We start from the raw sequence: 17,968 nt of genomic DNA, 5'->3' as shown, positions 1-17,968 counted from the left end.
CACTCGCGCTGCACCTTCGATCGGGAGCCCACTATACGGGCTTGTGGACGCCTGCGGGCCAGCATTATGTCTCGCTATATGCGGACGACCTGCTGCTCTTCCTAGAGGACCCGCTCGACGCTTTACGTGGAGCGGCGGTGGCGCTCACAGAGTTTGGGGAGGTTTCGGGCCTCCGAGTGAATTGGTCCAAGACCTGTCTCTTTCCGGTGCGCAGAGGTGCTCCCGCCCCTACCCTAGATAGGGAGATTAGATGGGAACCCGACTGCTTTAAATATCTTGGGGTGTTCGTCTACCACGACCAACCCGACCTCCTGGACGGGAACATTGCCCGCAGCATTCTAGCACTTCGAGGCTGCATGGACTTTTGGGCCACGCTGCCGCTTTCGGTGGCGGGACGGATCGCCCTGCTTAAAATGGTGGCGCTTCCCCGGCTCTTATATTAGTTTCGGACCCTGCCGATCTGGGTCCCACTGGCCACGTTTCGACTGTTACGCTCTATGGTGGTCGGATTCCTCTGGGGGTCGGGCCGCCGGCGGGTAGCCCTCAAAACCTTGATGAGGCCGAAAGACGAGGGGGGGCTCGCGGTGCCGGACTTTGAAAAGTACTATCTGGCGGCGCAGCTCCAGACCTTCACCCAGGAGATCGCCAGGGAATTCCGGGGCCCGGAAGACAGGAGGGGGACGGGCATGGCCAGGCATGTTCTCTCCTTTACAGTGCTGCGACAACGTTTGGCCCTGCGGGATCTGTCGATGGAGGAGCGGACTGTCCGCCTATGTTGGAATCGGGCCCACGCCCGAGGCCAACTGAGAACACCGTATGCGCCTGAAATACCGTTGGGGATGCTGACGGCCCTCCCCCATGGAGGGGATTGGTCACGGTTGGCGGCCTGGGAGGATGCCGGCTTACAGCTGGTTGGAGATCTGTACGAAGATGGAGCGCTCTTGTCCTTCCAGGATCTTATTGACCGCTTCGAGATCCCCCGTGGTGATTTTCTGCTGCACTCGGCCATAGTCCGAGCGATCCAGGCACACTGGAAGAGCGGGCAGGAGGAACCCCCCTTATCTCAGGTGTGCCAGTATGTGATGATGTCTGCGGGCACGGTGAAGGCGGTCACTTGCCTTTACGGCAGGTTGATCAATGAAGGGTTGGCTCCTCTTACCACTCTGAGAAATCGCTGGGAGGAGGACATTGGCAAGGAGATCCCGGAGACGACCTGGGACCGGGCCGAAGAGGCTGAAATGCCAGAAACCGGTCCCCGGTAGCTTGTCTCCTTTCTGGTAAAGAATTGGCTTGGTAGTTTAGTCTGCCCTGTTCCCATGATGCACTGGGCCAGGGACAGACTGATTTGCATATAGCCAGGTTCTGAGCTGGGATGGGGCAGTGAGATAAATAACGGTGATGGATCAAGCCCTGATCTTTGGACTGGGTAAGAGTGGTCTGCTCAATTCAGACACTCTGTTCATCACCACCCCCTTTTGTAAATCGATTTTGGCCACTATAGGTGTGGCAGGGTATACTCAGACATGAGTCCCTTTCTCACTGCTCCATCAGGATTCAAGCAAGCCGGGCCGAAGAGGCTGAAATGCCAGAAACCGGTCCCCGGTAGCTTGTCTCCTTTCTGGTAAAGAATTGGCTTGGTAGTTTAGTCTGCCCTGTTCCCATGATGCACTGGGCCAGGGACAGACTGATTTGCATATAGCCAGGTTCTGAGCTGGGATGGGGCAGTGAGATAAATAACGGTGATGGATCAAGCCCTGATCTTTGGACTGGGTAAGAGTGGTCTGCTCAATTCAGTCACTCTGTTCATCACCACCCCCTTTTGTAAATCGATTTTGGCCACTCTAGGTGTGGCAGGGTATACTCAGACATGAGTCCCTTTCTCACTGCTCCATCAGGATTCAAGCAAGCCGGGCCGAAGAGGCTGAAATGCCAGAAACCGGTCCCCGGTAGCTTGTCTCCTTTCTGGTAAAGAATTGGCTTGGTAGTTTAGTCTGCCCTGTTCCCATGATGCACTGGGCCAGGGACAGACTGATTTGCATATAGCCAGGTTCTGAGCTGGGATGGGGCAGTGAGATAAATAACGGTGATGGATCAAGCCCTGATCTTTGGACTGGGTAAGAGTGGTCTGCTCAATTCAGACACTCTGTTCATCACCACCCCATTTTGTAAATCGATTTTGGCCACTATAGGTGTGGCAGGGTATACTCAGACATGAGTCCCTTTCTCACTGCTCCATCAGGATTCAAGCAAGCCGGGCCGAAGAGGCTGAAATGCCAGAAACCGGTCCCCGGTAGCTTGTCTCCTTTCTGGTAAAGAATTGGCTTGGTAGTTTAGTCTGCCCTGTTCCCATGATGCACTGGGCCAGGGACAGACTGATTTGCATATAGCCAGGTTCTGAGCTGGGATGGGGCAGTGAGATAAATAACGGTGATGGATCAAGCCCTGATCTTTGGACTGGGTAAGAGTGGTCTGCTCAATTCAGACACTCTGTTCATCACCACCCCCTTTTGTAAATCGATTTTGGCCACTATAGGTGTGGCAGGGTATACTCAGACATGAGTCCCTTTCTCACTGCTCCATCAGGATTCAAGCAAGCCGGGCCGAAGAGGCTGAAATGCCAGAAACCGGTCCCCGGTAGCTTGTCTCCTTTCTGGTAAAGAATTGGCTTGGTAGTTTAGTCTGCCCTGTTCCCATGATGCACTGGGCCAGGGACAGACTGATTTGCATATAGTCAGGTTCTGAGCTGGGATGGGGCAGTGAGATAAATAACGGTGATGGATCAAGCCCTGATCTTTGGACTGGGTAAGAGTGGTCTGCTCAATTCAGACACTCTGTTCATCACCACCCCCTTTTGTAAATCGATTTTGGCCACTATAGGTGTGGCAGGGTATACTCAGACATGAGTCCCTTTCTCACTGCTCCATCAGGATTCAAGCAAGCCGGGCCGAAGAGGCTGAAATGCCAGAAACCGGTCCCCGGTAGCTTGTCTCCTTTCTGGTAAAGAATTGGCTTGGTAGTTTAGTCTGCCCTGTTCCCATGATGCACTGGGCCAGGGACAGACTGATTTGCATATAGCCAGGTTCTGAGCTGGGATGGGGCAGTGAGATAAATAACGGTGATGGATCAAGCCCTGATCTTTGGACTGGGTAAGAGTGGTCTGCTCAATTCAGACACTCTGTTCATCACCACCCCCTTTTGTAAATCGATTTTGGCCACTATAGGTGTGGCAGGGTATACTCAGACATGAGTCCCTTTCTCACTGCTCCATCAGGATTCAAGCAAGCCGGGCCGAAGAGGCTGAAATGCCAGAAACCGGTCCCCGGTAGCTTGTCTCCTTTCTGGTAAAGAATTGGCTTGGTAGTTTAGTCTGCCCTGTTCCCATGATGCACTGGGCCAGGGACAGACTGATTTGCATATAGCCAGGTTCTGAGCTGGGATGGGGCAGTGAGATAAATAACGGTGATGGATCAAGCCCTGATCTTTGGACTGGGTAAGAGTGGTCTGCTCAATTCAGACATTCTGTTCATCACCACCCCCTTTTGTAAATCGATTTTGGCCACTATAGGTGTGGCAGGGTATACTCAGACATGAGTCCCTTTCTCACTGCTCCATCAGGATTCAAGCAAGCCGGGCCGAAGAGGCTGAAATGCCAGAAACCGGTCCCCGGTAGCTTGTCTCCTTTCTGGTAAAGAATTGGCTTGGTAGTTTAGTCTGCCCTGTTCCCATGATGCACTGGGCCAGGGACAGACTGATTTGCATATAGCCAGGTTCTGAGCTGGGATGGGGCAGTGAGATAAATAACGGTGATGGATCAAGCCCTGATCTTTGGACTGGGTAAGAGTGGTCTGCTCAATTCAGACACTCTGTTCATCACCACCCCCTTTTGTAAATCGATTTTGGCACTATAGGTGTGGCAGGGTATACTCAGACATGAGTCCCTTTCTCACTGCTCCATCAGGATTCAAGCAAGCCGGGCCGAAGAGGCTGAAATGCCAGAAACCGGTCCCCGGTAGCTTGTCTCCTTTCTGGTAAAGAAATGGCTTGGTAGTTTAGTCTGCCCTGTTCCCATGATGCACTGGGCCAGGGACAGACTGATTTGCATATAGCCAGGTTCTGAGCTGGGATGGGGCAGTGAGATAAATAACGGTGATGGATCAAGCCCTGATCTTTGGACTGGGTAAGAGTGGTCTGCTCAATTCAGACACTCTGTTCATCACCACCCCCTTTTGTAAATCAGTTGGTGAGACGGGCCTGGAAGGGCACACGTAACGCCCGTTTCCAGCTGGTCCACTATTACGTGCTCCATAGGGCATACCTGACCCCAGCGAAAATTAGGCGATATTTTGCCACGAATTCGGCGGAATGCCCTAGGTGCCCAGCTCAGGAGGCGGACCTCCTTCATATGTTGTGGGCCTGTCCGGGATTGTCATCTTATTGGCAGGAAGTAGAGAAGACCCTGGAGGAGGTGACGGGGAGGTCCTTATCATTTGATGCGGCGGTAGGGCTCTTACACTGGTTCCCCCATACCCCCCGGAATAAAATTTCTAGTAAATTTATAGACCTAGGGCTCCTCCTGGCTAAACGAGAGGTGACCAGGAACTGGAAGGCACGAGTTGGTCCGACAGGCAACAGATGGCACAGTGAGCTTTTGAAATGGGCGGCGGGGGAGAGCGCGCTGAGATATCAACTAGCTTGGAGGCAGCGTAATGAAAAGGCGCAGGAGGCCGCAATGGAGTGGGAAATGTTGGTGCAGGCCCTCAGGGATTACTGTGCCCCCAGCGACTCTGAAGGTGAAGAGGCGACTCGCCCCGAGTCCCGGTAAACGTTTGCACTGTTAGTCCTATTGCTTTCCCCGTGGGTCCCATGGCAGATCCTGTAGCGGTAGCCCCCAGGTGCTGGTGGCGGGGTCGGGTGGGTTTTCTTTTGGTTTTAAGTAGTATTTTGCGGGTGGGGGGTTTCTTTTGGGTTTATAGCCTTGTTTGGGAAAGCAGATGACGGACAGTGGATCATCCGGACCAGCTCAAGCATCCTGCTGAGCCCCCATTGCATTTCGCCGCCCGACCCCAGGGTTGTGGGCCGGATGGCTGTGTACGAAACTTACGGTGGGGGGCCAGAGGGTTTTACCGTGTTGATATTGCTTATGATACAATGCTGGTCGATATTGTACCGATTTACTAATTCCTGCAATAAAAATATATTTAAAAAAAATAAATAAATAATCGTCCTTTAAAATATGCACAGCATAGCCGGATGTTGATCAATATGCTTCTGTTCTGCCTTCAAAACAATGTATTTATGTTTAAAAATCAGGTCCGAGGTGTGGCAATGGGGCCAGCTTCTCTCCCACCTATGCTTGTTTGCATATGGGGTGGTGGGAGCAGCTGGTTCTCAAACAGCAATATGGCCACATACTCAAAGACAAAATAATAACCTGGTTAAGTTTTATTGATGATTAATTTATAATTTGGAATGGGACAGAACAATGTGCAATGGATTTTATTTCACAAATCAATGTAAATAATTAGGATTCGAATTTTAATGCCACCATCAGCTCAGATAATGTAACTTTTTTAGATGTACAGGTATTTATAGTGAACAATCAAATTAAAACATCTGCATCATAAACAGACTACAGGAAAAACAGTTTTACATGCTAACAAGCTCATATCCTGCACACCTTATGCAAAGTATCCCTTATAGGGGAAATGTAAAGGATTAGAAGAATATGTAGCGATGATGATGATGATGATCTGCACAGGAAACGGCAGGAAAGCAAGGAGAGATTTCTTACAAGGGGCTATAAAACAGATATCCTAGAAGCTGCTATAAGGAAATCCTGATTGCGCACCAGATCTGATCTTCTGACACGTAGCATCAACAAAAAAGGCAAGGATGAAATGATGCAGAGTACCATAAAGAATGAGCCTACAAGATTGATCCTAACTTATACAAAGCGAGAAAAACAACTTTGGGATATAATCAAACGGAATTGACCTATAGTGTTAGACGATCCAGTAATAGGCCATCTGCTACCTAAGAGACCTTCCATCTCCTAGATAAAACAGGTTCCATGGGGAATGCCCTAGTAAAGAGCAGTCCAGAAGATATACCAAATAGCTCTTGGCTTACTGCACAAAAAGGCTTTTTTAAGGGTGCGACTTGCAAAGCCTACAAGTATGGTTTAAATAAAACCTCAAAGCAGACAGCTTTTAGCAGTAAAATGGAGGTAATAAGCAAACATCTCACATGTAAAACGGATCATGTTGTCTATGTGCTGGAGTGTAGCTGTGGCCTCCAGTACATACATAGGCAGCACGGAATTGCAGGCGCACAAAATGATTTTGCAACACACCAGGGCCATAGTCAATAAAAATCCCAGTTACCCAGTGGCTAGGCATTTTAGAGAAGTTCATGATAGTGATCTCAATCACTTCAAATATTTTTTAATTGATACTGTCCTTACCCCAAAAAAAGTGGAGGAAAACGGGAGGAGAGGTTGAGAAGGTTGGAGACAAGGTACATCTTGGACACTAAAATACCAGAAGGTCTGAATACAAGTGAGGACCTGTATACATGTTTGTGAATAGGTTCATTTAAGATCAAGGGGGTTATGATGATTGAGGGGAGACTGCCCTATTGTGGAAAAAGATTTTGAAAGAAAGAATAAGTCTGTTCAAATAACTTAGCAGGTTTTAGGTGGCCTATTAATGTGCTGTTTATATGATGAGTTTTATAGCAACTTTTATACTAACTAGATGGAAACGTTATATTTAGTTTTACCTTCCATGAATAAGCACTTATGGAATTTTAGAGGGTTACTAATGTTTTGTTTATATTATGACTTTATAGTATCTTTTATAACAATTAAATGAAAGGTTTATGAAATTGGCTTTATCTCCCAATAATAAGCACTTTGACTGTTGGGAAACCTGAATTTGAATTTACTTTTTGCACTTTAAACTGCTCAGCAAATGAATCGATGAGGTATTAAATCGTATACATCAGTTTGATTGTAATGTGTAAATATATAATTAGCAGCTGCAGCACTTTTGGGCAATTTGCACTAAATAAGCACTGTAAATATTTTGCACTTTGACCATGGCTGTAACTGATTTTTTATATGATTTTTAAATATTTCTTTATGTTAAGGCACATACACACTTTAGAATGTTTTGCACATAATCATTATCGGGATATGGTATTATATAGATAGGATTGACAAAGTATGCAAATTGTAATATTTCCACTCAACTATTTAGGCGAGATGTCTGTCATCAGCTAAAAGTAGGAATGAAACATACAGATGTCCAATCCACAAAGGGAGAAGATTAAAAGTATTTACACATGTATCAAGATGTATTAAATATATCAGTAGACCATACCCAGTAGTGAGTTTGCATTTGTCGCTTTAAAGAATAAAAAGAAAATAAATGGGAAAGATCCTGGCTGGGAAGGATTAAGGGATAAAAATAAGGAAAAAAAGATGTGTTTATTTTATTTGCACATTAGGTTTAAGACATGCAAATAATTGGGGCATTATTGGAACTGCAATAAGTTATGCAGTAAAAAACGTGAATTTGAGTAAATGTGAATATGAGAAATAATGAATGTTTAAATATAACATGATGGTTATAGGTAAAATCATTGTGATATAATCGCAGGCAGATTTTGCCGCATATTATGTCTAGCATGTGTAGTAGAATACTCTTTTGACCATGTCTATAAATCATGTGTCGAGCACATGACATTTTAAAAGAAATGATCACCATTAGCAGCATTGTAATGTGATCAAGGCGGACAACGGTAGAAATGCTTCATGGCAGATGTATCTCAATAAAATAAAATCTAATACTTGCACTTATATGTGGTCTGCACTTGTTCTTCTGGGAAAAGGATTACGATAAGATTTGTGGTTATATACACATATATATATATATATATATATATATATATTCATATTGGTAAATTTTAAGAAACAAAAAATGTAATATAATGTGATTTTTTTTAAGAATAGAGTATGTTATTTATATATATGTATATATAATTACATACTTATCAACAAGAGGCGACAACTCAGAATGATGGAAAGCATATGGAGAAACCAATCCTCTCTAGCTCATCTCTCAACCCTCATAACACAACACCTAAAATATAAAAAGAACATCTACAGAGAAAAATCTACTTCCATCAGAGCCCAGTTTGACCTTTTCAGAAACCGACCCAAAGCCCTCTTCAAGATTATCAAAAACCAAACCTCCTCCATTCCACTACAGACCACAGATGACTCCACTAAACAATGTGACGAGTTTGCTAAATTCTTTGCAGACAAGATAACTAACATTGAACGATTATTACACTCCTCTCCCTTCTCCTATCTCCAAAGACCACCCCTTCAATGCTGGCCCCTCTCAAACCCCCTCAAGGAGGCTATGTGTAGAGCACCTGTATTCAAGTTTCCTTACTCCTCCCTATCTCTGCGAAATATTGGTTTAAATTGATTTGCTCAACATACTACACATGGGAAACAGCATTTACAACACAATTTAAACCATGCATGCTATCACAAAGCAAGCGCTACCATGCTCCCCTTTATCATGCATATGCCTTTACCACCTATATGCCTTTACAACGATTCCATTGCAAAGGCGGTAAAGGCATATGTGTGGTAAAGGCAGGCAGCACTCTAGATTCAGAGCGAATAGGCAGGGGGTGCGAGGTGTTGGAGACTTGGAGGGTCTTCCTGCCCGGACGAGAAGGGAAGAAATGGCTTGGTGAGTAGTTTTTTTCTGTTGTTTTTAGGGTAGGGTTTGGGTACTTTGAAGGGCTGGGGGACTAGTTTTAGGGCTTGGGCGGGGGGACGGGGTTGTTTTTAGGTCTGGGGGCTTCTTTTTGAGCTCAATGCAGGTGGTTGGGGTATTTTTATGGCTGGGTCGGGGTAGTTTTTGGAGCTGGGGCCGGGTACAGGGCTCAGGCCGGGTGGCTGGGGTGTTTTTAGGGCTGGGGTCATTTTCAGGGCTGGGGCATGGATTTTAGGGCTCAGGATGAAGGGGTGGGGTGTAACATTTAACATGCATATCCCATTACCGAACGTGCCTTTAACAACATTTGTCATAAAGGCATGTGTGGTAGAGGCATGTATGGTAAAGGCATGCGTGGTAAAGGCATGCGAGGTAAAGACACGGGGCCTCATTTATGAGAAATGACGCATCGCTGTGTGAAAGCAGCGATGCGTCACTTCTCAGTGCGCACTCCTTGCGACATTCCTGATGCGTCATATTTAATGTATGACGCATCATGTCGCAAGGAGTTACAGATACAACAGTATTTCTGACGTATCTGTAAGAGCAAAAGTGACGCATTGCTGGAGTGTGTCACAAAAGTGATGCAACTCCAGCAATGCGTCCTTTCACATGGGGCAAGCCCCATGTGAAAGGGCCTGCGTCAGTCTTACGCCTGCTGTGAGGCAGGCGCAAGATTTTGACGCAACAGTGTCCTAAAAGTGACGCAGTGAAATCTCATAGATTTCACTGCGTCACTTCTACGACCCTTCCTTGTGTCAATAGGCCCCCCTTGCATACATTATACCGGGCGCAGGTATATTGTAGCGCAGGGGTTTACAAAGTGACGCATCTACCTAGATGCGTCACTTTGTAAATATGGCGCACCAAGGCTAATTTTTTACGCCACTGGTGCGTCACAAAAAGTGACGCACCGGCGGCGTAAAAGTGACGCAAGGGCTCATAAATGAGGCCCACGCTTCTGGTAAAGTCTGCGTTGTTAAGGCATGCAAAGTAATTGCATGTGTTGTTCCTTCATACAACTACTACACGTGCATAGAACAGGCGTTGAGCTCTGCGCTTCACCAACACACCCCATCATGTATATGGCCTCTACAGTCAGCAAAACATACACAAACTCGGATTTATTTTAGTTCCTGTATGTGCTAAAGACGCTAAAAAGAAACACACAAATCCTTTCTGTACTGACACAGTTACCTCGGTAAATATAGGGCAGATTCATCCCCTTGAGCCTGCTTGCCTCTTAGAGAAAGTTTAGTTAACAAAGACAGTTTTGTTTGGCACAGCACCACTTGTGTGTATTGATACTGCAGTAAAAGTCGAAATAAAGTCAATTGGGTGCAGTGTTTCACCTTGTTGCTGTCTATCATTTGATGGGTGAATGTTACTTAATCTATAGGCCTTGATATGGGTACAGCCAACTCCGGCAGACCGTGTAACACGATATTAGCTTCAATTATTATTAATGGTCAGGAAAACATGATCCGCTGCTCTGCTATTCTTTCACACTGTCAGCCTGTGTTATGTTACCACCCTTCAAAATCCCGTCTCCTCTATCAGGGGAAATGAAGTGAAAAAAACTGCTCTGCATGGCTTTTGATTTAATTCCAAAGATACCGTCTAGATTGTTTAATCTTTTCATGTTCTCTTTGACATTGACCAGAAGGAAACAAACGGCCTTTGAAAGTCCCTTTCAAAAGGCGTTTTTAACAGCTGTGCATTAACCTATCATTGGCCAAAGAAACAAAGCATTAACTCCATGTACTCAGTTTCAAAAGTAAATACTAAGGGGCATATTATCAAGGGGGTTTATCTTCGCTTTTTTGGCTTTAAAAGCCAAGAAAGCGGAGATAAAATTATCTCCCTATTACCTAGCTGTCGCTAACACCAGTTAGCGACAGCTAGTAGGAGATAGCGACCATCTTGGGCCCCACTTTGCATGTCAGTGATATTTATCACTAATGACATGCAAAGTGGGCGTGCCAAGATGTTAGCGACTGAAAACAGTCGCTAACATCGCTATCTCCTATTACCAACTTTTGGAGATATTCGCGCTAAGCGCGAATATCTCCGAAAGCTAACACCTGCCCTGAGCAGTTCTTAGCCATGTTATCCAATGGGAGGTGGATAACATGGCTAAGAGCATTAGCTCGGTAATGCCTGAATATCGCTGACTTTTCAGCGATATTCATGCATTGCTGCGATTTTTAGCGCATTTGCGGTAAACCTTGGTAATACCAAGGTTTATTTGCGGTAAAAATCGCCGCAGCTCAGCGGTAAATTTTTGTCTCTAACCAAGCAATAGCGATAATTATCGCTATTGCTTGGTAATATGCCCCAACATTTTAGAAGCTGGACAATCAGATTTGTTGCTTTGGTTAGAGACAGCTTTAGCACCTGCAGGACCTCAAATAATAATAAACAATTATTAACCCTTGAACTTCCAGGCTCCTTACATAACTCTGTGTTGGAGTTTTTTTCCCTTCTCTTTAAATTGTTGTTTGGTTGTTCAAACACCTGCACATCTATGCTCAATTTGTGCACAAAAAAACAAACCACTTAGGGGCAGATTTATGAGTTCTGGCGCATCTCTGCAAATCAGCAGGGATGCGCCAGAACTGATGCGTCACGCAACTCCCTCCTTGCGGCACCACAGATGCGCCGCATTTACAATGCGGCGCACCATGGTGAAAGGAAGGGCAGATGTGTGACGCATCTTGTGGTGTACGGGCGGTGCATTGCTGGAGTAGCATCGCAGGTGCGACGCAACTCCTGCAATGTACAGAGGCCACCCTTACATAACGTGGTGCGTCACTCCTTCAGCCTGATTCAAGCAGGCGTAAGGATTTGACCCAGCAGCGTCGTAAAACTGACTCAGTGAAATCTTGTAGATTTCACTGCGTCAGTTTTACGGGGCTTTCCTACGAGGGAACGCCCACCCTGCGACAGAACGCCCACATGAAACCTGACGCAGGTTTCATGTGGCGCAGGGCTTTACAACGTGACGCATCTGCCAAATGCGTCACATTGTAAATAGGTCGCAGGGATGCGCCACGTTTCCACGCCGTTGCGTGACGCAACGGCGCCGTAAACGTGGCACAAGTCCGACATATTTTGTGGCATATTCAGGAGTGTGTTTTGGTGTAAACTGAACAACAATATCCCAGTCTAAAAATATAATAAAAATGACGTTTTAAAACTATTTTAGGAAATATGCTCAATATTTTATTGATTTTATCAGATGGACAGCATAAATCCCAGAACATTAATCAAAGATATATTTCCTTCAATGCTTGGAGTTTGGCAATACCAAATATACATGGGTTTTCCTCGGGAAAGTAGTCTGCACAATCTTTCATACGATATTAGAATACAACACTACATTGCGGCAGAATTACTGTTTTATCGGGTACTGTTCATTTGATAACCAAAATCATACCAACACTACATGAAAACATAAACATTAAGGGGCATATTATCAAAGAAAGATGTTTTAATTATCGCAGTTTTATCGGCAGTTTCCGGCCGATAAAACGGCGATAATTTTAACACCGGTCCTTGATAATATGCCCCTGAGTAATTTCGAATCATTTACAAGTTAAGGAATGTACGGGTACAAGCCTGACCTCTCTCTTGCCAGGGGAACATGCATACATGAAAATTATCCGATTTGTGTATCTTTTCCCAAAATATGGTAATTCCCTCCAATCTACCCTGTGTAGGAAGATGTCCTTGCCAAAGTTTGCTCCCCCTCCATCTGTTTTTCTCCGCCTAACCTCAGCTTGGTGGTACAAAACGTGTTGGTATTTTAACGGCGCTGGATGTATTCAGACAAAAAACAGGTTGTAATGCATTTGTGAAACTTGGAAAGCAACAGTAAGTGAAATGTTGTTTAAGGCACCTGTATTTTGGCTGCAAGTATCACCTGTGAGAACATGGAAATCTACCACAACCACACATTTTTAACATATACACATCCAGCAGCGTAGCTTCAGGGGGGTGCTTGGGGTGTTATACCGCCCTCATACATGTATTCTGTGGTAAATACTTGGGTGCAGGTGCTTTACGTCAGGTATGGCGAGGTGTTTGTGGGATTTGACTTGGGATTTTTGCATACACATGCAGACAAAAATACACACACTATATGTGATTGTTGGGAAATCTGACTCTCACCACTCCCTCCCCCCCAATCTTACTGACCAAGCTACGACCCTGTACACATCCTCAGGTTTTAATTGCTAGGTTCTAGGCCTCCCTCAACCTAATTATCTGGCCAGGAGAACTCACTGGACATGATGTTTGACTGATTTATTCCAATTCAGTCCATCTAAGTCCACAACATGACAGTTCCCTTTGGTATTTCTCATGAAGGAACATATCCCTGTCATGGCTTAACACATCTTATTTCTCTTAGACTTGAGGGAATTTTGGGTACCCACAATTAATAAACTGGGCACAATTCATTCAGGAAACGTGGAAAAAACAGGAAGTGAAATGTTTGTTTACAGTACTCGTCTTTTTTAGTAGGTATCATCCCACAGCTGTGGAAGACATACCACTGCAATATATTTTCAACATCTATACATTCAAAGGTTACAGTTGAGTGATGCCTTTGAGTGGCTCACCAGAACAATGTGCTGAACATGACATTTCAGCATATCAGACATTCATTATAATTTACCATACTAAATGGAAAACCTCTGCGTCTCTAGAGTGAGGCTGCACCAGGCATGTGTTGGTTGTCAATGGGTTTGACCAGGGATCCATCCATTGAAATGGATGTCATGGCTGTGGGGCTTTCATGGAGAATAACTGCAGTATTTAGGCTCAGGGTCAGCCAGGACCCAAGCAACTTACCAAATCCATATATATCTCGAAACTAGGGACATATGGAAATCCTACATACATGGGAAACACAATCACTTTTAATTTTTCTGTGACATGAAAAAGGTGGAACTCCTGACAAATGATAAAAGGTTCTACCATCCAATGTTCCTATATGTTGCAAAGTGGCCCTCTCAGAAGGGTCACCCCAAAATGTTGCCTTCCTACTTCTCTTTTTCTGATTTTTTTTTGTTCGCTTTAGGACTTAACACGCCGAACCATAGATCAAGTGCTCTTTCCTCTAAACATACAGCCATATTCATCAATCTCCCGTTTTGCGCGGCCCTAATAGCGAATTATAGCGATTCGCTATTAAGGACTCGCAAAACGGGATTCATGTAGGATTAGCAAAAATTATTGCGATTCCTACTGATTCCTTATATGCGATTAGCAAATTGCTAATCGCAAATAAGGAAAAACTTCCCATTCATTCCTATGGGCCAAAAGGCCCATAGGAATGAATGGGGAGTATTCCTTATTTGCGATTAGCAATTTGCTAATCGCAAATAAGATTGCGATTTGAAGGGTGCCAGGGGTGTCCAAAGGACACCCTGTAGCACCCCTCAAATGCACATTTGAACAGGTGTTGCGCACACACATGTCCAGAGGACATGTGTGTGTGTAACATGCAAAAGAAAAAAATGCACTAAAGTGCTTTTTACTCTTTTTTCGCAATTTACCACGAAGTCAGATTTCGTGGTAAATTGCGACCAAATATTGCGAATTCGCAATTTCAAATAGGGTGATGAATTGGATTTAAGGAATCTCTATTAGAGATTCCTTAAATCCAATTCCTCGCAAATATGCGATTTCGCAAATAGCGATTTTTGCATTTGGGATGATGAATCCCAAATGCAAAAATCGCACTCGCAAATGGCCAGATTCTCAGAATCTGGCCATTTGCGAGCCAATTCAGGTTGATGAATATGGCTGATAGTATGCTTGGTTTACATCTGTTTGGAATATTTGATTTACTTCTAAGTCCCTTGCAAAGTGACATACCGTATACACATGGCCTGTACATTAAAAGATCCTAGTGGGCCTGTAGCACTGATTGTGCAACGAACAGGAGTAGATTTTCAAACCTGTCTCAGGCCTGCCACTGCAGAGCCTGTGTGTGCAGTTTACTGCCCCTTTGACTTGGCATTTAAAACTACTTGCCAAGCTTGACACCTCCTTTTTATTACACCTGAGACAGCCTTAAGGTAGGCCTTAGGTAGCCCCATTGGCAGAGTGCAGTGTAAAGGAAAGGTAGGACATATACTGTGACTTTTTGCATGTCCTAGTAGTGATAAACAGCATATTTCATTGTTCATTACTGTGAGGCCTACTCCTCTTATTGGTTAGCATTGGGAATTCCTTAATACATTTCTAAGCTGTAATTCCTGATCAGAGAAGAGCAGCTTTTTCATGGTTCATATGTTTGGAATGGTAATGACAAATCATCCTTACTGGTAAATTTGAATTTAACATGACTATTTTTGAAATGCCTTTTTTAGAAAGTGAATATTTTTCTGTGCTTATAATTGTGTGCTTTGTTGCTGTCTCCCATACACGTCTTGGGTGGGTGACATCTATACTTTGTGGATTCCCTCTAGACAGCCACAACACAGGAAGGATAGGTGTGTCTGAGTACTCATCTACATTCATCTGCATTCCAATGGCCTTGCCTGGGCAGGATGGGAGAAAGGGGTTAACACTCCACTTGAATAAGCTGTATCCTGTCCCCACACAAAGGGAAATGATCCCCCATAAAAATAGCCTGGCAGACAGTACTGGGTGGAAAGGGATTCTTGTGGACTTGCAGAGAGCTGCTTTGAAATCACCCCGTAATTAAAGGCACTTTTGGGTATAAGTATGGGGTCTCTGACTCCCTTAAAATCAGACACTACTGAACTTGTAACTGAAGCTGTGCCAGAAAAAAATGGTTTGTTGCTTAAAGGACTCAAATGGACTGCTGATATGGAAGGCCTGCTTTTCTGGTAGTGCCCTGTTGCCCACTGCTCTCTGACCCTGATGAAGAGCGTTGGATTCTTCCTTCCCTCCAAGTGATCTCCAAGGGCATGTTGGCTTTCCTCTTTTTGCTTGAGATTCAGTGATATCAAGGTTTGTACACCTGCTCCTGTGTCAGCTCACTGGAAGTAACAATATGATAAATCCATGTGCTTTCCCCTGCAATATCTCACAATTAGCTGCCATGCACCAGCGCAGGCACCCTTGTGTCGCTTTGCAAGGGTGTCTGCATTGCATTGTTCTTGTGCAGGAAGGGAAACCTGAAGGCACAAAAACAATTATTGATGGCATTTTCCTCTTTCTGGCATGCTGAAGAATGCAGAGTCAATGGGTCACCCGCCACTGCTAATCAGCTAATCTTTCTTCATGGATTACATATATTAGGGGTACACAGTTGTTATGGTGTCACTCATGCCATAAATAGTGTCAATTGATAAGACCAGCACACCATCAAGCAAAGTATTCAGTCATATATCTGATTGAAGCATTCAACCAGGGGTTTGTCGAGCGTGCGACTCACCGGTGAGGATCTCAAGGCGCGGAAGAGGGTTAGCAACTTTATTTAGCCGAAGAGCCAGGTCTTGAGGGCCTTTCTGAAGGTGTTCAGGGAGGGGGCGAGTCTGAAGTCTGCCAGGATCTTGTTCCAGGTTTTGGCCACAATGTGAGAGAATGACCTTCCATCTGCTCAGGCTCTGTGGCTACATGGGGTTTTGGCCAGTGCGAGTTTGGAAGATCGGAAGTTTGTTTTGGGTACGTGGATGTTGATTCTGTCATTGAGGTATTCGGGTCAGGTTTTGTGCAGGCATTTGTAGGCGTTGGTGAGGATTTTAAAGGTGACTCTTTTCTCCACGGGAGCTAGTGGAGCGTTTGGAGGTGTTGGCTGATGTGTTCATGCCGGCGGATGCTGAGGATGAGTCAGGCGGCAGTGTTCTGCACCACCTGGAATTTTCGGAGTAGGGACCTGTTCATGCCGGGGTATAGAGCGTTTTTCATCGTAGAATCCTCTGGTGATGAGTACATGGGTGATTGTCTACCTTGACTCCAGGAGGATCCATTTGAAATTCTTGCGGAGGATGTGGAGAGTGTTGAAGCAGCTGGAGGCGACGGCGTTTACCTGTCGGTTCATGATGAGGGATGAGTTGAGTACGATGCTGAGGTTTTTGGCATGGTCTGAGGGGGTCGGTGGGCTTCCAAGGGCTGTCGGCCACCAGGTGTTGTCCCATGCTAAAGGGGTGGTACTGAGTATGAGGACTTCTGTCCTCTGCATTGAGCTTGAGGCAGCTGTTGGTCATCCATATGGTGACCACCTGCATTCCTTTCTGGAAGTTGAGTCTGGCAGTAGCAGGTTCTTTGGTGAGGGAGGTGATGAGCTGGGTGTCGTCAGTGTAGGAGATGATGTTTAGGCTGTGTTGACGGATGATGGCGGCAAGGGGGGCCATGTAGATGTTGAAGAGGGTCGGGCTCAGTGATGATCCCTGTGGGACTCCACAGGTGATTTCAGAGGGATCTGAGAGGAAGGGAGGCAGTCTAATTCTTTGTCTTCTCCCAGTGAGGAAAGATTTGATCCAGTCTAGCGCTGTTCCTTGTATGTCGGAGTCATGTAGTCTGGCGATGAGTGTGCGGGGGAGACTGTGTCGAAGGCTGCTGAGAGGTCGAGAAGGATGAGGGCTGTGGAGTGGCCTTGGTCCAAGAGGATGTCATCTGCGGCGGCAAGTAGGGTGGTCTCTGTGCTGTGGTTGCTTTGGAAGCCGGATTGGGATTGGTAGAGCATGGCATTGTCTTCGATGAATCGTGTCAGTACCTTGTGGACTGTTTTCTCTGCCACTTTGGCTGCATATGGGAGGAGCGAGATGGGCCGGTAGTTTTTGAGGTCAGTGGGGGTCAGCTGTTGGCTTCTTGAGCAGGGGCCTGTTTCTAGGGTGGTGTTGATGGTGCATTGTAGTTTGGGTGCGATGGTGGTGGAGGCTATGCAGTAGTTGTGTAGGGAGCAGAGGTCAGTGGGGGCCCCAAGTGGATTCCTTTCATTATTGCGGTGGTGTCTTCGACTGTGATAGGTGTCCAGGTGGAGATGGTGGGCTGGCCGGTGCATGTTGGGGGCGGGTCAGCTCTGGCATCAGATGGAGGGTCCATGAAGTTGTTGCAGCGTTTTTTTAATCTTGGAAGTATGTTCCAAGCTTGTCGCAGAGGTCTTGGGACGGGGTGATATCTGTGGCTTTGCTGCGAGGGTCGGTGAATTCCTGGATGACAGTGAAGAGTTCCTTGAAGTTGGTGGA

The sequence above is a fragment of the Lissotriton vulgaris genome, chromosome 3_1, assembly GCF_964263255.1.
Source record: "Lissotriton vulgaris chromosome 3_1, aLisVul1.2, whole genome shotgun sequence".
In the NCBI taxonomy this organism is placed as follows: domain Eukaryota; kingdom Metazoa; phylum Chordata; class Amphibia; order Caudata; family Salamandridae; genus Lissotriton; species Lissotriton vulgaris.
The sequence above is the reverse complement of the archived record's forward strand: the minus strand, read 5'-3'. Positions refer to the sequence as shown.